This window comes from Oryctolagus cuniculus, chromosome 4, assembly GCF_964237555.1.
Source record: "Oryctolagus cuniculus chromosome 4, mOryCun1.1, whole genome shotgun sequence".
NCBI classification, from domain to species: domain Eukaryota; kingdom Metazoa; phylum Chordata; class Mammalia; order Lagomorpha; family Leporidae; genus Oryctolagus; species Oryctolagus cuniculus.
The window spans coordinates 140,516,226-140,540,374 of NC_091435.1; the positions used below are offsets into that span (position 1 = coordinate 140,516,226).

A 24,149-nucleotide genomic window follows, 5' to 3' on the forward strand; every position below is an offset into this window, starting at 1 on the left:
CCCAGCACTAGGCAACCACTATCTTTCTTTCAGTCTCTATAGGTTTGCCTCTCTTGGACATTTTGTACAATGGAATCATACAACACAGGGCCTTTTGTGGCTGCTTTTCTTTCACTTAGCATAATACTTTCAAGATTCATCCATATGGTATAATATTTTAGAACTTTTCTTTTTTATACCCAAATAATATTCTATCTATTGTGCAGAAAATCACATTTTGTTTATCCATTTATCAGTTGGTGGACTTCTGAGTTGTTTTCAGTGTTTGGTCATTAAGGCTAATGCTGCCATGAACATTCATGTGCAGGCTTTTACTTATTTATTTGAAAGGCAGAGAGATTGAGACAGCATATCTTCCATCCTCTGGTTCACTCTCCAGGTCTGGGCCAGCTGAAGCCAGGTGCCAGGAACTCCATCCTGGTCTCCCACACAGGTGGCAGGATCCAGGCACTTGGGCCATCTTAAGTTTCTTCCCAGGCACATTAACAGGGAGCTGGATAGGCAAAGTGGCTGGCACTGATTTGGGATGCTGCTGTCGCAAGTAATAGCTTAATCCACTGCACCATAACATGGGTCTTTCTTGTACAATATTTTTTTGTGGACTTTGCTTTCATGTTTCCTTTCTTTCTTTCTCTCTCTTTCTTTCTTTCTTTCTCTCTTTCTTTCTTTCTCTCTTTCTCTCTTTCTCTCTTTCTTCCTTTCTCTCTTTCTTTCTTTCTTTCTTTCTTTCTTTCTTTCTTTCTTTCTTTCTTTCTTTCTTTCTTTCTTTCTTTCTTTCTTTCTTTCTTTCTTTCAGAGTGGACAGTGAGAGAGAGAGACAGAAAGGTCTTCCTTTGCCGTTGGTTCACCCTCCAATGGCCGCCGCGGCCGGCGCGCTGCGGCCGGCGCACCGCGCTGATCCGATGGCAGGAGCCAGGAGCCAGGTGCTTTTCCTGGTCTCCCATGGGGTGCAGGGCCCAAGCACCTGGGCCATCCTCCACTGCACTCCCTGGCCACAGCAGAGAGCTGGCCTGGAAGAGGGGCAACTGGGACAGAATCCAGCGCCCCAACCAGGACTAGAACCCGGTGTGCCGGTGCCGCAAGGCAGAGGATTAGCCTAGTGAGCTGCGGTGCCGGCGCTTTCATGTTTCTTGGGAAGATACCAAGGAATGGGACAGCTGGGTGACAGGTAACTATTTTTTAAAAAAATTTATTTATTTATTTGAAAGGTAGTGTTACAGAAACACAGAGGCAAAAAGAGAGAGAGAGAGAGAGAGAGAGGTCTTCCATCTGTTGATTCGCTCCCCAGACCCACAATGGCCAGAGATGTGCCAATCTGAAGCCAGGAGCCTGGAGCTTCCTCTGGGTCTCCTATGTGGGTGCAGGGTCTCAAGAACTTGAACCATCTTCTACTGCTTTCCCAGGCCATAGCAGAGAGCTGGATGGGAAATGGAGCAGCCAGGACTAGAACCGGCGCCCATATGGGATGCCAGCACTGCAGGTGGCAGCTTTACACACTACGCCACAGCACTGGCCCCAGGTAACTATTTTTAACATTTTAAGGAACTGTCTGTCACACCGTTTTCCCGAAGGCTCATATAATCTTACATTCCTATCAACAACAGATGAGGGCTCTGATTTCTCCACATATTTACCAACAATGATACTGTCTATATTTCTGATAAGAGCTATCCTAGTAGGTGTGACATGGTATCTCATCATGGTTTTGAATTGCATTTCTAATGACTAATGATGTTGAGTTTCTTTTCATGAACTTATTTGCCATGATATGTTCTTTGAAGAATTGTCTTTGCAACTCCTTTGTTAATTTTTACCTTCATTTTAAAAAATTGAGTATATTTATTAAGCACAGAGTGATAATTTGATTCATGTATATAATATATAACAATCAAATCAGAATAGTTAGCATTTTCATTTCCTTAAACATTTATCATTTCTTTGTGTTGAGAACCTTCCAATTAGTCTCTTCAAGTTCTTTTTTCTTAAATGCCTATATGTTCATTTTTATTTATTTGACAGGCAGAGTGACAGAAAGAGAGAGAGAGAGATCTTCCATCCACTGGTTCACTCCCCAAATGCCTGCAGGATCTGGGGCTGAGCTAAGCTGTAGCCAAGAGCCAAACACTGCATCTGAGTCTCCCACATGAGTGGCAAGGACTTAGTACTTGAGCCATCATCTGCTGCCTCCCACATGCGTTAGCCAGAAGCTGGATCCGAAGCAGAGGTGGAAGTCGGACTTGATGCCAGGGACTCTCATATGGGATGTGGGCATCCCAGGCAGCAGCATAACCCACTGTGCCACAGTTCCTTATAAAATATATAATGAATTGTTGTAAACTATAGTTTCCACTGCATTTATCCATTATATTTAACTGTATCTTGGCACCTGTTATACTGCCTCCCTTTATCTACCCCTCCCTCTTTAGTCAATTTTAAAATTGGGTTATTTGTGGTTTTGTTTTTTGAGTTGTAGGGGTTCTTTTTATTCTGGATATAAATCCCATATATATATATAAATTTTTAAAGTTTTATTTATCTTTTATTTGAAAGGCAGTTATAGAGAGGCAGAGGCAGAAAGAGAGAGAGAGAGGTCTTCCATCCGCTGGTTCACTCCCCAAATGGCAGCAATGACTGGAGCTGAGCCTATCCAAAACTGGAGCCAGGAACTTCCTCCAGGTCTCCCACACAGGTGCAGGGGCCCAGGGACTTGGGCCATATTCTACTGCTTTCCCAGGCCATAGCAGAGAGCTGGATGGGAAGTGAAGCAGCCAGGACTCGAATGCCCGTATGGGATGCTGGCACTGCAGGCAGTGGCTTTACCAGCTATGCCACAGCACCGGCCCCCAGATACATATTTTACAATCATTATCTCCCTGTCTATGGGTTATCTTTTTACTTTCTTGATAATGTTCTTGGAAGCATAAAGGCTTTTAGTTTTGATGAAGTCCTATTAAATGTGTTTTCTTCTATCACATAATGCTTTTGGTGTCATATTTGGGAAATGACTGTCTAGCTCAAGGTCATCAAGATTTACACCTGATTTTTCTTCTAAGCATCTTATAGTTTTAGTCTTACATTATCAGCTTTGTTACATTTGTTAATGGTGTGTGATTATCCAAATTCATTCTTTTCATGTGGATATCCAATTGTCCAAATACCATTTGTTGAAAATAGTATTCTATTTTTAAAGATTTATTTATTTATTTAAAAGGCACAGTATAGAGAGGCAGAGGCAGAGAGAGAGAGAGAGAGAGATTTTCCATCCATTGGTTCACTACCAAATGGCCACGATGACCAGGGCCGGGCCAGGCTGAAGCCAGGAGCCAAAAGCTTCTTCTGGGTCTCCTACTTTGGGTGCAGGGGCCCAAGAACTTGGGCCATCTTCCACGGCTTTCCCAGGCACAATAGCAGGGAGCTGGATCAGAAGTGGAGCAGCCAGGACTTGAACTGGTACCCATATGGGATGTCACCCCGGCAGGCAGGAGTTTTACCTGCTGTGCCACAGTGCCAGACAAGGAAAGACTATTCACACAAAAATTCTAAAACTGTTCTAAAATGAAAAAGTTTACCTAAGAAATGGTCCAGAGGCAGGTGTGTGGTGCAGTGGTTTAAATCCCTGGGTGCGAATGCCCACATTCCATTTTGGAGGGCCTGATTCAAGTCCCAGTTACTCTGCTTCTGACCCAGTTTCCTGCTGATGCACTCCCTGGGCGGCATCTGGTGATGGTTCAAGTACTTGGGTCCCTGCCACTCATATGGGTAACCTAGATTAAGTTCTGGGTTCCTGACTTCAGCCTAGCTCAGTCCTGGCTGTTGTAGGCTTTTCAGGAGTGAACCAGCAGAGAACTGTCTCTCTGCCTTTCAAACAAAGTGAAAAGATTTAAATAAAAACCAAAAATAAAAAATAGTCTAGGGGTGGAAGTTTGGTCTAGTGGTTAAAACGCCACCTGGGACATCTGCATCCCATACTGCAGTACCAAGATTCAAGTTCCAGCTCTAATCCTATTCTAGCTTCTTGTTAATGCACACCCTGTGAGGCAGCTGTGATGGCTCACGTGCTCGGGTTCCTCTCACACACATGGGAGACACTAATTGAGTTTCCAGCCCCTGGCTTGGGCATCCTGCTCAGTCCCAGCCATTGCAGGCATTTGGAAAGTAAATCAGCAGATGGGAGCACTCTTATTTTTCTGTCTTTCCATCTCTCTGTTCCTCAAATAAATACATACATAAATAATTTTTTAAAAAAGTACTCAATTTGTTTCCCCATTCAATTATCTTGGCTCATTTGTCAAAAATCAACTGACCATGAATGTTAACATTTATTTCTAGGCTCTTAATTCTATTCCTGTGATACAGATGTCTATTCTTATGCCAGCATCATATTGTTTTGATTACGTTTAGAAATTGGAAGATGTGAGTTCACAAACTTTGACCTTTTTCAAGATTGTCTTGGCTATTCTTGCCCTCTTGTACTTCCTTATGATTTCTAGGAATAGCTTCTCAGTTTCAGCAAAAACTCCAGCTGGGATTTTGCTAGATGCTGTGTTGTACCTACAGATCAACTTGGGGAGTTATTTCCTTTTTAAAAATGTTAAGTCTTCTGATCCATGAACCTGAGAAACTTTTCCATTTATCTTTAACTTCTTTCAACATTTTATCATTTTCAGTGTACAAATCTTACTCTTCTTTTGTTATATTCCCAAGTATTTTATTCCTAATGATATCATTTATATTGAAATCATATTTGCTCTTGGACCTGATAAGAGGCTGTAATTTGGTGATTGAAAGACTTAATTTTTGCAATATGAGAATCGACTGCAAATTCGCTTCCCAAACTGTACTCTATATATTGTGTGTTGGCATGGGGGCAAATTCGGGAACTCTATGATCAGCATTGATAGGGTCCTCTATATATAAAGTCATACTAAAAATGATCCATAATGAAGAAGGAGATGGGAGAGGGAATGGGATGTGGGAAGGGAGATGGATGGGGGGGGGGGGCATGAGGGAAAGAACCACTGTATTCCTAAAGTTGTATCTATGTAAAAATGCATTCATTAAATTAAAAAAAGACTTTATTTTAAGTTCCAGTCTGGCTCCTCTATTCATTAGTTGTGTGACTTTAAGTTTACTCACTAGCAACCTCCCTTTTGTCATCTGAAAATAAGAAAGTAACAAGACTACCTCACAGGACTGTTAAATAAGGTAATGCATGTGTAACCCCACTGAGAATATGACCCACACAGTCCAGTCTCAGGATGTTGCAGTCTAAGAAACTCACACCAGTTGTCAAAAAGTCATTTCAGCCGGCGCCGCGGCTCACTAGGCTAATCCTCTGCCTGCGGCGCCGGCACACCGGGTTCTAGTCCCAGTCGGGGCGCCAGATTCTGTCCCGGTTGCTCCTCTTCCAGGACAGCTCTCTGCTGTGGCCCGGGAGTGCAGTGGAGGATGGCCCAGGTGCTTGGGCCCTGCACCCGTATGGGAGACCAGGAGGAAGCACCTGGCTCCTGGCTTCGGATCGGCGCAGCGCACCTGCTGCAACACACCGGCCATAGCGGCTACTTGAGGAGTGAACCAACGGAGAAAGGAAGACCTTTCTCTCTGTCTCTCTCTCACTGTCTAACTCTGCCTGTCAAAAAAAAAAAAGAAGTCATTTCAAATTACTCAGATTCAACACTCCATTTTTCAAATACTACACAGAACCCCTACAATACTTCTCATTTTTAAGAAATTAATTACTCCCTTATTTTTATTTGAATGACAGACACAGAGATAGATGAGAGACACAGAGAGAGAGATCTTCCATCTGCTGGTTTACATCCCAAATGCCTGTAACAGTGAGGGCTGAGGCGGGCCAGCCAGCCAGGAGCTGGGAACTCTATCCAGGTCTCCCTGGAAAACTGTAACAAGTGCATCTCAAGACTCTCTGAGGAACACGGGGCCATATCCTCTGTGTCTTGCCCCAACTCAGCCCAAGCATGTGCTGCTGCTGCTTCGCTCACAGAACCATCTAGCACAGTGCTTGAGCCATCACTGCTGCCTCCCAGGGAGCTCATTAGCAGAAAAGTAGATCAGGAGCAGAGGCAGGACTTGAACCTACACCTGCTGTTAGGAGACACAGGCATCCCAAGAGGGAACTTAACCACTGCACCCAACACCTGTCCCTCTGCAGTGTTTCTTCCTATCCTTTCCCCTTCCAAGTCCCTAACACACCAAGCTTCTGCCTCCCCTTCTCTCTCCCAAGCTCCCTAGGAAGCCTTTGTCCTGTCCTAACCGATGTTGTTCCTCTGGTCCTCTTGCTTCTGTGCAGTTTTTCTGCTGATGGGGCAGGGAAAGAAATTAAACCAGCAAAGCCAGAACTCTTTAGTGGGCAGGAAGAGAAAGTCAGGGATTGCTCAAACTTAATTCAGCTCTCAAACATGAATTATGTCCCATCACGCATGGCAAGGGCTTCATGCGTGTCTCATAGAATAACGGCTCAATAAACGTTGGAGTTTTAAGGTTTGCTTTCTTGTGGTGGTTACACCACTGTACGGTAATGGTGTTGGGTTTAGATCATGCCCTCTGGGGATCCAGCCAGAAGCTGCTCCCTGATGGCTCATCCGCACTCACTCAGGGGCCTCTGGGGATCTGGATTTGGACTTGTTGATCTTCCTTCGTCCTCTCGAATCCTGGCTTAGAGACTCGGCCCCTGGAAAACTAGAACAAGTGCATCCCAAGTCTCCCTGAGGAACACGGGGCCATATCCTCTGCGTCTTGCCCCAGCTCAGCCAAGGGTGTGTGTGCTGCTGCTGCTTCACTCACAGAACCTTCTGGTACAGTGCTTTTGGTGTTTTTTTTTTTTTTTTTTCCACTTCTTGGGAAACAGTATTTTTAAAAATTGATTTATCTATTTGAGAAACAGAGACACAGAGAGACTCCCCAAATGGCTGGGGCCTGGAGCCAAGTGCCAGGAACTTCATCCAGGTTTTCCACATGGGTGGCAGGAAACCAAGTATTTGAGCCATCTCTGTTGCCTCCCGTGATCTGCATTAGCAAGAACCTGGAGTCAGGAGCCGGAGCCAGGAATCGAACCTAGGTTTTCAGATAAGGGGCATGAGCATCTTAACTACTAGGCTAAACCCCTGTCCCTGGTGTAGTGTTTTTAAAACTGTAAGTCAAGACCCATTACTTAGTGGGTCAGCATTGTTATTTGGTGACAGTTTAAAGGAAACAGAGGGGCCGGCAACATGGCGCAGTAGGTTAATCCTACGGCTGCGGTGCTGGCCTCCCATATGGGCACCAGTTCGAGTCCTGGCTGCTCCTCTTCCAATCCATCTCTCTGCTATGGCCTGGGAAAGCAGCAGAAGATGGCCCAAGTCCTTGGGCCCCTGCACTCACATGGGAGACCAGGAAAAAGTTCCTGGCTCCTGGCTTCAGATCGGCACAGCTCCGGCCATTGTGGCCATTTGGGGAGTGAACCAACAGAAGGAAGACATTTCTGTCTCTCCCTCTCACTGTCTGTAACTCTACCTCTTAAATAAAGTAATAAATAATGAGAGAGAGAGAAAGGAAGGAAGGAAGGAAGGAAGGAAGGAAGGAAGGAAGGAAGGAAGAAAGAAAGAAAGAAAGAAAGAAAGAAAGAAAGAAAGAAAGAAAGAAAGGAAGGAAGGAAGGAAGGAAGAAAGGAAGGAAGAAAGAAACAGAAACAGCCAAGAACATTATAGGTTAAACTTTTGTTTTAGGTTTATAATATACGTAGGCTGAGTCTCTCTGGGAAACATTTCCTACTGTGGTTCACAGTGTGTTTTTTATTTAAAAAAAAAAAAAGTGTTTAAAAGAGAATGTTGGAGCAGATCCTCCACTTCCTGAAGGTGTTTAAACAACTCATTAGACTGTAAAGTGGGCCCAGTACTCGCTGCTGCTGCTCCCTGAGGCTGCATGTGTGGGAGACCCCGGGCCCAGGGTGGAAACTTAACTGATCCTAGGCCTGCCCAACAAGTGCGCCGAGAAGCTCTTCAACAGCAGGTGGGCCGGGAGGAAGGAAGTGGGTGCGGGCGGACACAGACTGCACCTGGCATCCCATGTGCACCGCACTGCCGTGACCACTGCAAAGAAGTGTTCCCCCAGTTGGAAGAAACCCAAAAACCACAAGAAAATCACCAAACACCACAGAAGACCCCCTCACTGAACACCACAAAATCCCAGCCACTGAACTGCCACCAGTCTCGTCTGAGGGCTCCAGGCAGGAGCCCCTGGGCACTGAGGGCACCAGGTCAGGTCCTTGGAACTGGGGCAACTTGGACTGGACTTGGGACATTGTGGGTGGGAGGAGATACCAAGGCCCCAGAAACTTCCTTCTCCAGGCTTGGCCTTGACCCTCTGATGTAACCTAGGTCTCGCCCATGCACCCCTTTATATTGTGAGAAAGGCTTCAGCTCTTCCCCACCCCCTCAGTGAGGACAACGAAGAGAAACAAAATCTCAAAACAACCAGCACTACCACCAAGTGTAAGGTGACGCCCCTCCAAGTGGCCTGTCCATTTTGGCTGGGAGGATGGCATGGAACCCTTAAGTCCCAGGGATGAGGCATTCGGGGGCACCGAGGCCTCTTCTCACAATCTCCACCCCTTCCCACATCCGCCCTCACACCACACACACAGCAGCTGCACGGCCATTCTGAATTGGGTGGACTTTTCTAGTTTCTGAGAGTCTTTCACATCTTGATTCTCATAACTGTCCCAGCACGGCCATGGAGCAGAGCCAAGTCTTTGCTCGGCCACTTCATTGATTGAATGACCTTTTAGCGAGTTACTAACTCAGCCTCAGTCTCAGCTTTATCATACGAAGCACCAGAGAGGTTAAGAGCCTTGGCAGACATCACAGAGCCCAGAGGCAGCAGGACCAGGAAGAGAACCAGGTTTTTCTCTTCCCCGCCTGCCTATCCCACAGGCTCCCTCATGGAAACGCGGATCTTTTTTTAGAGGGTGAGTCATCCGACTGCCTTAGGAAAAATGTTTAAAAAGCAAAGAACACTTTGCTCTTGCTCACCATATCTAAAAATGCCGGCTTTATGGCACACAGCACAAGGCACATGGCTCTCCACGCCTCGTGGCTAAGGGTTATCGCTGTTCACATCCAGACGGGTTGTTTGGGGCCAGGGCTGTGGGAAACAGGAACAAGCCAAGGAGGAGAGAAAGAGGGAGTTCCCGGCATGCTGCGGGTCTGTCCTTTGGGTAGCACGGTGGCCCCTCTGGTGAATCTGCAGGGAAGAGCTCCCAGAAAACCCATGGGCGACCTGATTCAGGACTGCTGCCACCACTCAATTCCATGCTATAGGGGAGCTTCTAGACCAATCGGCCGCAGCATTCCCTCCCCCATGAGAAACCAAGGGCAGGAGCAGCCGTTCTCAGCCAGGGGCAGCTTTGTACACAGGGCATATTTGGCTTCATCTGGAGCCATTTTTGGTTGTCATTTTGGGGTGAGTTGCTATTGGCATCAGTGGGACAGCCCAATCGTCACCAGTGCCAAGGGGCACAGACCTGCACAGGAACTGGCCACCATCTGCAGCCTACCACAGTGCAGGCCAAATGCTCTTTTTCTTTTTATTCTTCTTATAAAGGGTTTATTGGGGTTGGTAAAAATCCAAAAGTAATGCTTGTACATTCTCTTAAATAAAAGCAATAGCATAAAAAAGTAGAAGGCTTTCCATCCCATCACCCCTCCCCCTAAACAACCTGAACATCCTGGTGGTTAATTATCTTCTTCAAATACCACTTCTAAACCATTTGGACTTACAGAAATGGCCATTTCCTATGGTTAAACATACAGTGCAGGCTCCCAGACTAGTGTTCATGACACAAAGATTATTTTATTTAAAAAAAATCTTATTTATTTTCACCAAACTTGACAGGCAGACACACACACACACACACACACACACACGAACAGAGAAATAGACCAAGATCTTCCATCTGCCAAGGCTGGGCCACACCAAAGCCAGGAGCCAGGAATTCCATCCGGGTCTCCTACATGGGTGGCTGGGACCCAAGCACTTGAGCCATCATCTGTTGCCTCGCAAGGTGCACATGAGCAGGAAGCTGGAATGGAGAGCAGAGTCAGTACTGAAACCCAGGCACTCCAGTATAGGATGCGGGTCTCCCAAGCAGCAGTTTAACCCCTATGCCAAATGCTTGCCCTGTGTATTTGTAATTTTGATAGGTATTTCCAGATAGCTTTCATAAAAATTGAAGCAAATCATACCTCCAAACAGCAGTATATGAGATTGTACATTCTTTTATATCTTTGATGTAACTGGACACTGTCATTCTTTTTAAGTTTGACCAATTTGATGGGTAAAATCATCATCTTATTTTTTTAATTGAATTTTTCTGATTCTAAATGTAGTGGGAAAGCCAGAATGCTTGGATTTGAGTCCAGATCAGCTGCTTAATGGCTATGAGTATTTTCTTGATTAAGAGTCTTAATATAAGCCGTACTTTGGAAATTTATATTCATTAAATAAAAGTTAAAAAAAATGTAAAAAAAAATAAAAAAAAGAAGTAGATAATAAAAAAAAGAGTCTTAATATGGTGGGCATTTGGCCTACTGGTTCAAGATGCCATTTAAGACACCCACATCATGGGCAGAGCAGGTTGAGCCACCACTTCAGATGTTCACATCCCATATCAGACTGGCTGGGGACAGTGCACCTCCATTTACGATCCAGCTTCTTGCTGGTTCACACCCTGGAAGGTGGTGAGTGATGGCTTAGATACTTGGGTCCTTGCTACCATGTGGAAGGTCCAGATAAGACGTCCTGGCTTTTGGTTTCAGCCTGGCACAGCCTTGGCTGTTGCTGGCATTTGGGGAGTGAACCGGCAGATGGACCATCTCTCTCTCTCTTGCTCTGCCTTTCAAATAAATAAAACTTAAAAAATTACATCACATTACAAAAAAAGATATTGTCACATATCCAGAATGCCTGGGTTCATGTTCTGGCTCCTGCTCCCAGTTCTAGCCTCCTAGTAATGAATGAGCACCTTGAGAGGTAGTGGTGGTAGTTCTAGCGGTTAGGTCTCCACCACTCACGTGGGAGACCTGGATTGAGATCCTGACTCCCAGCTCTTGGCTCCTAGCTTCGGCCTGGCTCCAACCATTGTAAGCATTTAGGGAATGAGTTGGCAGATGGGAGCATTGTATGTATCTATCATCTGTATCATCTATCTATCTATCTATCTATCATCTATCTGTGTCTGTCTCTCGAAGAAATTAATAAAAATTGTGTATTAGGCACATTTGATAAATGTGTTGCAAATGTGCACTCTTAACCACTGTTATCATTGGTCATTTGTCTCTGTGTGTCAGATATATTTAAATATGCAGCACATTTAAATTTGTGGGTAGCCAAACACTACACTCTATGGCTTCTCAGTCTCTGGTCTTGCCTAAGATCTCTTGTACCTTTAATGCTAAACAAATACATCCTTAATTTTAAGATATATTTTTATTCATTAATTGATTGTCCTCCACTATTAAATCTCTTTGAATATGACCTATGTTAGTGAGAACAGAAACCACAAATTAATATTTCAGTAAGTTATCTTGATACTTGCATCAGTCTTCCATCTCGCAAACCACCTCTCATTTGATCCTGTTGGCCAGTTTCTTTCCTGCTTTGTGTTCTAAAAGTTCCTGTATGTTTCCACCATCCATTTGCTCTCTTCATCAAGCGCTGGGATCTCCTGTCTTCTTCCTCTCCATTACTAGAATGTAGCCATTGAAGGTACTGGTGACCTCCTTACGACCAGTTTTATCACGGTTTTCATTTTTTCCATCCTCACTGTGCTATTTGATCCTGCCAGCCAGTCCCACCTTCAGGAAAGCTTGTTCTTTGCTGGACTAAGGATGTTGTATCATTCTGTATTATTCCATCTTCCTTGGTCCTTCCTTGCAGCAAACACAACAGTTTACCTGCCTGGGAGCCACTCCCTGTCCATTCTTGGTGGCAGAGCTCTCCATCCACCACCGGGGCTGACAACGGCAGATCCCCATATTCTCAGCCCACCTGAAGCTAAGCGTGAACACGTGTTGTGGCATACAAGGCCAGCGGCATACAAGGGGAAATCCACTGGGTGGGGAAAAGGTTTAGCATTTTTAGAGATGCGGGTTTCCATAAGCAATTGTATGAAGAGGTGACACCTTGAGGGGCAGAAGCATTTTGCAAGCATGAAGGGAAAGTCAGAATATAAAAGTTGGTACAGCGGTGCTGATGCTTTTGCACAGTGGGTTAACACCCTGGCCTGAAGTGCCAGCATCCCATATGGGTGCCGGTTCGAGACCTGGCTGCTCCACTTCCGATATAGCTCTCTGCTTTGGCCTGGGAAAGCAGTAGAAGATGGCCCAAGTCCTTGGGCCCCTGCACCCGCGTGGGAGACCAGAAGAAGCTCCTGGCTCCTGGCTCCTGGCTTCAGATCAGTGCAGCTCCAGCTGTTGTGGCCAATTGGGGAGTGAGCCAGCAGATGGAAGACCTCTCTCTCTCTCTCTCTCTCTCTCTCTCTCCCCCTCTCCTCTCTCTGCGTAACTCTGACTTGCAAATAAATAAATAAATCTTTTAAAAAAAAAAGTCAGTACAGCAAGATGGTGGGCAGAAAATGGAAGTGCTGGGGTCCTGGCAACAGTAGCAAGCCAATGCTCAGCTATAGATCACTCACCTACGATTTCCTGCTATTACAGTAACTCTATTGCATGTCCTCGATTTTTAAGCCATTTATTCAGTGTTTCCCTACTAGTAACCAGAAGCTTCCTCACCTTGCATTCATATGACCCCTTAACCTATGGCCTCCTAATGGCTCTCCTTGGCCTCCCAGCCCCTCCCACCATCCTGCTTCTAGATTATTCTCTCTAAAGAACCAGTGATTAGAGAATTCCGTAGCTTAAGCTTTTCATGGTAACAACATGACAAGTGAAAAAAATCAATCACAAAAGGCCTCATATTATATGATTCCATTTATAGGAAATGTCCAGGACAAGGACATCTAGAGGGGCCGAAAATGATTAGTGGTTGTTCAGGCTGGAATGGGAAAGAGGGCTTAGTAAGGTGACAGCTCCAGGGTGTGGATGAAGTTTCTTTATGAGGCAATAGCAAGGTCCTAAAATGGACTGTGGTGATGGCTGCACTGATCTGTGAACATATAGTTTCTCATCAGCGTCCATGAGAGGATTGGTTCTAGGACACCCTATGGATACCAAACTCCATAGATGCTCAAGTCCTTTGTATAAAATAGCATAGTAGGGGCTGGTGCTGTGACATAGTAGGCTAAGCCTCTGCCTGCAATGTTGGCATACTATATGGGCACCAGTTCATGTCCTGGCTGCTCCACTTCTGATCCAGCTCCCTGCTAATGGCCTGGGAAAGCAGCAGAAGATGGCCCAAGTGCTTGGGCCCTTGAACTCATCTGGGAGACCTGAAAGAAGCTCCTGGATCCTGGCGTCAGATAGGCCCAGCTCTGGCCATTGCAGGCATTTGGGGAGTAAACCAGCAGATGGAAGACCTTTCTCTCTGTCTCTCCCTCTCTCTGTCTATAACTCTACCTCTCAAATAAGTAATAAATAAAGTTCTTTAAAAAAAAAAGCATAGTATTTGCATATAATCCACACACATCTTCCTGGGTACTTTAAGTCACCTCCAGATTACTTGTAACACCTAATACAATGCGAGTACTATGTAAATGGTTGTTATACTGTGTTGTTCAGGAAACATAGATGAGAAAAAAGTCTGGGCCTAATACAGATGTAATTCTTTTTCAATTATTTCTGATGTCAGTTAGTTGAATCCTTAGACGTGGGACCTGCAGACACAGAGGGCCAACTGAACTAAAAACCATTGACCGATACACTTTAAATGGGGAGTGTGAACTATATCTCAGTAAAGCTGTTTTTAAGAAAGCTTTCCATGCCGATCGCTGACTCAGGAAATGAAGCACACATTCATGACCCGTGGCATTTGAGGTTTTCCACCTCCAGTCTCAGACCAGCATCTAAGTTAATCCTCCATGACTTCCCTGTTTGGAAGACAACTGGACAGCTCACGAGTAGCTCCCAAAACACACCGTGTGCTTCTCTGTTCCTGTGTTCCTCGGCCCCAGATGACCCCTCCTGCCATTTTGATCTATGAAAACTTGCCCTTGAACTTCAAGGTCCAGTTCAAGTGCTCCCCCTAGGTTTCCCATGAAGAAACGCCCGTGCTCCTGTGAATTCACAGAATCCAAGATGCCTCATGAGGTGCTTACCTTGCCCTCTTTGACAGGATTATCAGGTGGATCAGTTCCACAGTAGCCACAGCTTCTGAGTCCAAGGTTGCATGGTAACTGTGTGTACAAAAGGATATTACAAATTGGGATCACTGGATTATGTTCTTGTCGTAACAGTTGTCGCTCTAGAGTGCATGCTCTTTGTTGGATAACATCTTTTCTCTCTCATAGAATCCTCATAGGGCTGGCATTGTGGTGCAGGGGGTTAAGCTGCCGCCTGTGATGCCAGCATCCCATATTGGAGCTCCTGTTTGAGTCCTAACCCTCCTGCTTCTGATCCAGCTCCCTGCTAATGTGCCTGGGAAGACAGTGGAAGATGGCCCAAGTGCGTGGGCCCCTGCCACTCCATGCCAAGTGGAGTTCTGGGCTTCTGGCTTGGGACTGTCCCAGCCCTGGATATTGCAGTCACTTAGGGAGTGAACCAGTAAATGGAAGATTATCTCTTCTCTCTCTCTCTGCCTTTCAAATACGTAAATAAATCTTCTTTTTAAAAAGGAACTTCATCACTGTTCCTCAGATGGATCAAAGAGCTCAGCTTCCTTCTTTCTCTAGAACTCATGGAAAATGTGGTTAGGTAGTTTTAATGAATGTTCTTACTACTGGATTATGCATGAAATAAAAACTAGGTTGATGGCACAAATTTTCTTTAAAGATTTATTTATTTATTAATTTGAAAGGTAGTTACAGAGAGGCAGAGGCAGAGAGAGAGAGAGGTCTTCCATTCACTGGTTCACTCCCCAAATGGCCTATACAAAGCCAGGAGCTTCTTCCAGGTCTCCCAGATGGGTTTAAGGGCCCAAGCACTTGGGCCATCTTCTACTGCTATCCCAGGCACATTAGCAGGGAGCTGAATCAGAAGTGGAGCAGTTGGAACTCAAACTGGCGCCCATATGGGATGCCACCACTGCAGACGGCAGCTTTACCTGCTACACCACAGTGCCAACCCTGAAACAAACTTTTAAAATAGATTATAGGGATGTGGCATAGTGGGATAAGCCTCTGCCTGTGGCACCAGCATCCCATATGGTCACCGGTTCAAGTCCCGGCAGCTCCGCTTCCGATCCAAATGTGCCACTTTCGATCCAGCTCTCTGCTGTGGCCTGGGAAAGCAGTAGAAGATGGACCAAGTGCTTTCTCCCCTGCACGCATGCGGGAGACCTGGACGAAGCTCCTGGCTCCTGGTTTTGGATTGGCCCTGTTCCAGCCATTACAGCCATTTGGGGAGTGAACCAGCAGATGGAAGGTCTTTCTGTCTCTTCCTCTCTCTGTCTATAACTCTACCTCTGAAATAAATAAATAAATAAATAAATCTTTTTAAAAAGACTATAAAAGTAATAGTGGAAAAAGATAAAAGATGATGTTTTTATAATCTTAGAGTAGAGGAAATCTTCCTAAATAATCATAAAATCATTGACGTGTTTCTCTACATAAAAGCCCAAACATTTTATGTGGTCAAAGACATCATAAATAAAGGACAAAAGACATAGTTTGAGAAAATATTTTCATGAGAACAATAGCTAAAAGATTCCTATCAGTGCTGACTGGACAACAACACATTAGGAAAGGGGCAAAGAATATGAACAGGCAAGTCAGAGGACAAAGTGCCAATGACAAAGAACAGGTGAAGAATGTTCCAGAAAACCAGCACCAGGCAAATGGAGAGTGATACCACAAGGGCCATTTGTCTATCTGGACCACCTGCAATGGTTCAATGTAAGGGAAAAACTAGAACACTAGCAATAGTAATGGAAACACAAGTTGGTCATATATCTTATAACATGGAATTGGGCAAAAACCAATCTGGTGGGATCTAATTGCTTTATGCAGTGGACAGATATTACATTCATAGTTTCTAAGTGTTCTTTGAAAAAAGTCCATTCTTTTTTTTTAAGATTTATTTATTTATTTGAAAGGCAGAGTTACACAGAGAGAGAGAGAGAGAGAGAGAGAGGGGTCTTCCATCCACGGCTTCACTCCACACTGGTGCTGCGCCAATCTGAAGCCAGGAGTCAGGAGCTTCCTCTGGGTCTCCCACAAGGCTGCAGGGGCCCAAGGACTTGGACCATCTTGCACTGCTTTCCAAGGCCATAGCAGAGAGCTGGATAGGAAGTGGAGCAGCCAGGACTCGAACTGGCACCCACATGGGATGCTGGCACTGCAGGCGGTGGCTTTACCCACTATGCCACAGCACCGGCCCCGAAAAAGTCCATTCCTGATGATTAATGAAGGAAATTTCAAACCCTTTCTTTACAAACTTCCTCATTATAAGAGTCTTACATGGAGTCTACTTTTAAAAATAATTTCCAGGTTGCTTACAATACTAAAAAAAGAAACCTGGCAGTAGTAATCATCTTTAAAGGCCTTACTCTCATTCCATGAGAATTTATTTTTAAAGTTTCCCATGTTTTCCTAGACTGATATTAACTATATCTGACTATTTTTAAAGACATTTGTTTATGTATTTGAAAGACAGAACAGCAGAGAGGGAGGGAGGTGGAGATGGAGATGGAGGTGGAGATGGAGGTGGAGGTGGAGGTGGAGGTGGAGGTAGAGAGAGAAAAACCCTCTATCCTCTGGTTTACTCTCCATGGTCTGGGACAGGCTGAATCCAAGAGCCAAGAACTCCAGTGGCCCGAGTATTTGGACTGTCTTCTGCTGCCTTCCAGATGCCTTAGCAGGAAGCCAGACTCAGCAGAGCAGCCAGGACTCAAATCAACATTCCCACACAGGATGTTGCCATCATAAGCAGCAGCTTAACTCACTGTATCACAATACTGGCCTCTGACTATCTCCTGTAAAACTTTTTTAAAAGATTTATTTATTTTAAATTTATTTATTTAACACTTTTAAAAATATCTGTTTGAAAGACGGAGTTATAGAGAGAGGCACACACACACACACACACACACACACACACACACAGATTTTCCATCCACTGATTCACTCCCTAATGCCCTCCAACAGCCAAGGCTGGGCCAGGCCAAAGTCAGGGTCCTGGAATCACATTCAGGTCTTCCATGTGGGTGGCAGGAGCCCGAGCACTTGCTTGGCTGTCAGCCTCTTTCTTTCCAGGATGAATTATCAGGAAGCCGGAATAAGAAACTGCTGTGGGATGCAGGTGTCCCAAGTGCTGGTTAACCCAGTGTGCCACAATGCCCATCCTTGTCGTAAAAATTTTTTTAAATGTGTTTTTATTTATTTGAGAGAGAGAGAGAGAGAGAGAGATCTCCTGAAGACAGGAAGCTGGAACTAAATCTGGGTTTCTCACAACAGTAGCAGGGACCTAACTGCATGAGCCACCCCCAGGATGTGCATCAGCAGGAAGCTGGATTGGAAATGGAGCTATGGGGCTGGCACTGTGGTGCAGCGGGTTAACACCCTGGCCTGAAGCATCCCATATGGGCGCTGGTTTGAGACCTGGCTGCTCCACTTCTGATCCAGCTCTCTGCTATGGCCTGGGAAAACAGTAGAAGATGGCCCAAGTCCTTGGGCCCCTGCACCCACATGGGAGACCTGGAAGAAGCTTCTGGCTCCTGGCCTGGCTTCGGATCGGCACAACTCCGGCCACTGTGGCCAACTGGGGAGTGAACCATTGGATGGAAGATTCACTCTCTCTCTCTCTCTGCCTCTCCTTTCTCTGTGTAACTACCTTTCAAATAAATAAATCCTTAAAAAAATAAATCTTTTTTAAAAATGAAATGGAGCTAGGACTTGAACCAGGCACTCCAAAAGGGGATGTGGCCTCCCAAATGGCATCTTAACTCCTGTCACATGCCCACCCCAGCATGTGGCTATTCTCAGGGCGGTGCAGGGCCAACTGACCAATTCCATGGGGAGAGGAGGAGCAGGGAGGGGAACATCACTTGGTCTGAGTTCTACCTCCCTGGCTTCCTTTAACAAGACTCAATTGTGGGCCGGCGCCGCGGCTCACTAGGCTAATCCTCTGCCTTGTGGCGCCGGCACACCAGGTTCTAGTCCCGGTCGGGGCGCTGGATTCTGTCCCGGTTGCCCCTCTTCCAGGCCAGCTCTCTGCTGTGGCCCGGGAGTGCAGTGGAGGATGGCCCAAGTGCTTGGGCCCTGCACCCCATGGGAGACCAGGAGAAGTACCTGGCTCCTGCCTTCGGATCAGCGCAGTGCGCCGGCTGCAGCGTGCCAGCCGTGGCGGCCATTGGAGGGTGAACCAAGGGCAAAAGGAAGACCTTTCTCTCTGTCTCTCTCTCTCTCACTGTCCACTCTGCCTGTCCAAAAAAAAAAAAAAAAAAAAAAAGACTCAATTGTGTAAATGCATTTTGTTTTCCTGCTACTTGATGGAGTGTTGTTGTTTTTTTTTTTTTTTTTAACTCTCCTTGTATTTGAAAGGCAGAGAGACAGAGAGATATGGAGAAACATCTTCCATATGCTGGTTTACCCTCCAAATGCCTGCAACAGCCAGATCTGAGCCAAGCCAAACCTAGAAGCGTGGAACTCAATTTGAGCTTTTCCTATAGGTAGCAGGTATCCAAGTACTTGAGCCATCATTTACTGCCTCTCAGAGTATGCATTAGCAGGAAGCTGGATCAAAAGTGCAGGAGCATGGACTCAGAGCAGGCACTCTGGTACAGGATGTGGGTGTCCCCACAGCATTTTAACTGCTGTGCCAAATGCCTGGCCCATGGCTGAGCTTTAATGTAAGGTTGGACATAAGAATAGAATTTTGTCTGTCTTTAAGATCAGCTAAATACCTGAATTTCTCCTAAACCTGGCATATGCCCTTATCCACTGTCCTTCCTAAACAAGACTATATTGGCCCTGTAACACTTTCGATGCCTTAGAAAAAGGCACCCCCTCAGGTGCAGCCCTACACCAGGCTGCACAGTGTGGTCAGTGGAGTGCAAGTATCTTTAGGCTGTCTGGTTCCTTGGGCCCCTCTTTGGTAAGCACCCTTCCAAGGGTTCATGGAAACGTAGAGTTAAAAGGTAAGTTTACTTTGGTACAAAAAAATTTGAAATTGAATCACAGTTTTTTCATAATATAAGTTGCCCAAGAATTCCTAAAGACCCCTTTTATGTATGATTTCAAAAGAAATATTTTTAAAGATTATTTATTAGAGAGGCAGAGTTACAGACAGAGAGACAGATCTTCCATCCACTGGTTCACTCACTTCACTCCCCAGATGACTGCAACAACCAGGGCTGGACCGATCTGAAGCCAGGAGCCAGGAGGTTCTTCTGGGTCTCCCACAAGGAAACAGGGGCCCAAGCACTTGGGCCATCTTCCACTGCTTTCCTAGGCCATAGCAGAGAGCTGGATTGGAAGTGGAGCAGCCAGGACTTGAACCAGCACCCATATGGGATGCCAGCAGAAGGAGGCTTAGCCTACTACACCACAGTGCTGGCTCCAAAAAAATTTTTTTTGCACCAAAACAAACTTATCTTTTAACTCTATTTTCCCATGAACTTTTGGAGGTGCCCTTGTAAGAGTACTAGTACTCCTGTTCTTCCAACTACTGCACAGGGGCACCTGCCCATTACTGCTGCAGGCACAGCACTCTGGCTTCTTCCCAAGGCTTCTTTTTGAGCTGTCCTTTGAGATTTCATTATGGATCCAAATGTCTTTTGTTAATGCCTTCAGCCACTCCACCTGCCCCCCCCCCCACACACACAGAGAGAGAGAGAGAGAGAGAGAGAGAGAGAGAAAGGCTGAGTGCTTTTGCCCACGAAACACAGAGTACTGGAGAAATTAACTGATGTCTGTCCCCTTTACTGCTATGCCCTTATCAGCAAAATAGAATGATAGGGGACAGGCGTTTGGCCTAGAGATTAAGCATCTGGTTAGGACAACTGTGTCCTGGGTTTGAGTCCTGGCTCCGGCTCCACACCCCAGTTGCCTGTTGTGCAGAACCTGTGGGGCAGCAGGTGATGGTTCAAGCGGTTGGTCCCTCCCACCCATGTTGGGGACATGGATTGAGCTTCCAGCTTGAAGCTTTAGCACGATCAGGCCACTGCAGGCATTAGTGGAGTAAAGCAGCAGATAGGCTCACGCGCTCTCTCTCTCTTTCACACACACACACACACACACACACACACACTGGAATAGTGCAATTTTCTTCTTAGCCTGGAGTCTTGTGTTCTGGATTGGCTCCCCTTCCTCCCAGGGTACAGAAATAGTCTTTTTGCTTCAGAGCCTAAAAGAGAAGTTTTGGTGCCCCCGGGATAAATCCCTCCATGCAGATTTTGGTTTGAAGTCCAGACTTAATAAAAAAGAATTATTCAGGAGAGTGGAGACACTTGCTGAGAAGGAAAGTCAGGCGGAGTGTGTGTGTGTGTGTGTGTGTGTGCGCGCATGCGTGCGTGCAGAAGTGGGGCAGGTTTCCAGAGCTCCAGGGGTCTATGCCTGACCACCCCTGCCTGCACTCGATGGGAGGCTACTGGAGAGCTTACAGAGGCTGTTGACACTACATGGTCCAGTTTTGAGAAACGGAGCAAGGGTCTCCGTGGACAGCCTGCAGCCAGTGGAGGCAAGAGCACAGCCCAGGAAGCCCTTCCATGGTCCTCCTGAGGGCCTCGCCAGCAGAAGCCGGCACCTGGAGGCAGCAGAAGGAGCGGTGCCAACCACAGCAGCCACCACACACTGTGAATCAAGATCCCTCCATGGAAGCCTAGAGCTCCCGCAGCTTGCCGTGGAGACACAGATCCGATGATCATGATACTGGGCTATTCCCCGCCGTGGGAGTGTGAGGAGCTTGGAGACCTCTGAAATACACTCTGTACTCCTCTGAGTTTGCAGCAACACAGAAACACGATGTGCCTTGCGCCTGGATATTGCAGAGCCGTTCTTTTGCCTGTTACCCATCATCCTGTCTACTATGTAATCGATGATACACGGCTTTGGAAAGAGAGCGGCTCCTGAATTTTGGGCAGAGCTTCCTCAAGTCTCATTCCTCTCATGGTAATTTGCACCTCTTGGACATTCTCCTGTCTATGCAGCATGTACATCTTAGTTAATGATGTGCACGTGTTAATGCAGTCGAAACATGAGTTCTAAGGATCTTGTCAAGTGCTCTCCTCCATGTTCGAAAAAGATAGAAACCAGGCCTTCAAAAAGAATCATGAGAATGAGGCCTGGAGTTGGATTTAGACCCAGACTTTATCACACTGGTAGCTCTCCCAGTGCTCAGTGGAAATCCCTGAGGAACGAGGGGAACTGGACGTTCTGAGACAACTGTTTTCACTTCCTTTGGCTCAATCACCAATTGTGCAAAAAGCAAAGTGCTTTGTACTCTGGGAAACAGAAGTAAAAGGTATGAGTACTGCCGGAGAGATTCATGAATAGACTGTAGAATACACAGTGGGGCAGGCCTGACCTGGGGAAAGTGGCCATGGAGAGACCAGAGAGCTACACAGATTGCATGAGGCAAGACAGTCTCCTTGGCAGAGGGGGACCGGGATGCCCAACCAGTTTCCCGATTTCAGTCTGCTGGCAGAGCAAGGCGGAGGACGAGGAGAAGTTCCAGGGAAGAGGAAGATTCTTGGACAAAGAGGCAGGGATGACAGTGGATATTGCCTGGTTATGAGGCAATCGGTGCATGCCCAAAGTAATGTGAAATACATAGAGTTAGACCCAGAGGGTGGGGACCAGCTAGCTGGTGCGTGGCTTTCAGCTCTGCAGAGCAGAGGCCAGACACCAGGCATTTGGGTTTCCAGTGCAGGAATTACACGCTGAGAGCAAGGTTTAAGGAGGATTAGCAGGCAGCTTCCATGGGAGATACCAAGTGTTAGGGATTCTGTGTTAGGGCTAGTGTTGATTCCTGTGTAATAATACTTGTGGTTATTAAAAGTTGACGTTGGGACACAAGCATTGTGTTTATTGTGCGTAGAATTTCAAAAGAGGTTTATAGCTAGATATGACTTAATCCAAACTATTAGTGAGAGAGGGAAGGGGTCATTGCTGTGTGAAGTCAGCAAGTCCTGTCAGGGGGGTCTGGGGTGAGAAAATTTCGGACAAGACCAAGTACACAAGTGTCGACCTCAAAAATTGGTTGTGAGTCGCCGCAAAGTTGGCTGATGATCACGCTGTTCTCTGAGACCACATGTGCAGGCAGAGCAGCTGGTGTGTCCCTGAACACAGTTCCTGAAGTCCAGGATGGCTCCAGGTCCCAGACCCTGGCGAGAAACGATGAGCCCGGACTGCGAAGTGAGCATCCTGGGAGCGCCCTCCCTGCCCTCGATGCCTCATTTGCCACATTCAGCTTTTCATTCCCTCACTCATTCGTCCAAGCGTTTCCATCTGCTAAGGTACCGTGGGAGGCGCGGGCTTCAGCAATGCCCCGCGTTGTCTCTACAATGCAATGGAAGAGACATGGACACACAAAGGATGGCATTCAGAGCCATTGCTCTCTTTCCTTCTCCTCTCCCTCACCTCCCCCTGGAAATGGAAATATCCATTGCACTGGTCGGTGATTGGTTTTCAGTCTTCTGCCCCCGCGTTCCAATGTCAACTTCTGTTTTTCGAATAGCAAAGTGAAGACATTCTACAAGAAGTTTCGAGAACGTCCTCCTTTTCCCTACCTTCTAAGGGGTGTGGGTCGGAGAAAGGTTTTGAGGTAAGGGATGCAGAATGGCATGTGCTGGAGAAGGGGTGATGACCCTCAGGGACAAGAGTTCAGATCTCCTGAAAGAAGAGAGTATCGGAGTGGGGCTGGTGGGGAGGGCATGGTTTGAAGAGATAGAAGGCGAGGGAGAAGACAGGAGAGGAAGAGAAAAGGTGGCGGTGTCAGAGGCAGAAAGAGATCAGTGGGGAGAGGAAGAGGAAGTGGATCTGCCTCTGATCATCCCTGCTGAGCAGAGGGCCTTGAGGGAAGGGACTGTTGCCTACCTGGAGGAAGTTTTCCTGTGAGTTCTGCCGTGAGGGTCCCTCCCCACAGCCTGTCCTAAGCTATTCTTCAAGGCTTCTGGTTGGGGGAGGGGAAATCAGATTTGAAGATTTTTTTTTGTATTTAGTGCAAACCAGTGTTATTAAGACTGAAGGCACTGGCTGGCGCTGTGACTTAGCAGGTAAAGCTGCTGCCTGAAGTGCTGGCATCCCATATGGGCGTCGGTTCGAGTGCTGGCTGCTCTACTTCTGATATAGCTCTCTGCTAATGGCCTGGGAAAGTGGCAGAAGATGGCCCAAATCCCTACACCTGGGCCTCTGCACTTGTGGCCATTTGGGGAGTGAATCAGTGGGTGGAAGATCTCTCTATCTCTCTCCCCCTCTCTCTCCCTATCTCTCCTTCTTTCTCTGTAACTCTACCTTTCAAATAAATCAATCAATCTTAAAAAAAAAAAAAAAAAAGCAGTGGGGAGAGAGAGAGAGACTGAGGACAGTCGAACAAGACAGACCCCAGATCTGTCTTGTACCATCATAGTGAACATTTCTCACCAGGTCTACATAAAGTATGTGTGATGGCTTATCAATACACAGCATATCTTCCTCTCTAATATGTATGGATTTTACATTTGTGTTGGTGTAAATCAAATGGCTGTGGGATAGGCAGGTAGGCCTAGGAAATGCCGTGGAAGATGGCCCAAGTGTTTGGGCCCCTTCCACCCACATGGGAGACCTAGACGAAGCTCCTGACTCCTGGCTTTGTCTTGGCCCTGCGCTGGCTGTTGCGGTCATCTGGGGAGTGAACCACAGATGGACGATCTCTCTCTCTCTGTCTCTTCCTCCCTCTCTGTAACTTTACCTTTCAAAATAAAATGAATAAATCTTTTAAAAATAAAAAGGCTGAAAGTAGCCGAGTCTTCCTGGAGGGGGCTCGCATTACTTTCAGTTTCTCAGGCTTCTTCAGAACTCACTGTCCGTGCACGCTTGGTGTCTGAGATAGTGGCCCATGTAC

At 46.4% G+C, this 24,149-nt stretch overlaps 1 pseudogene; it reads right to left on the reverse strand.

Moving 5' to 3' along the window:
• LOC127482692 (non-histone chromosomal protein HMG-17 pseudogene) overlaps positions 1–24,149 on the reverse strand; it is an 85,054-nt pseudogene that overhangs the window by 25,387 nt on the left and 35,518 nt on the right.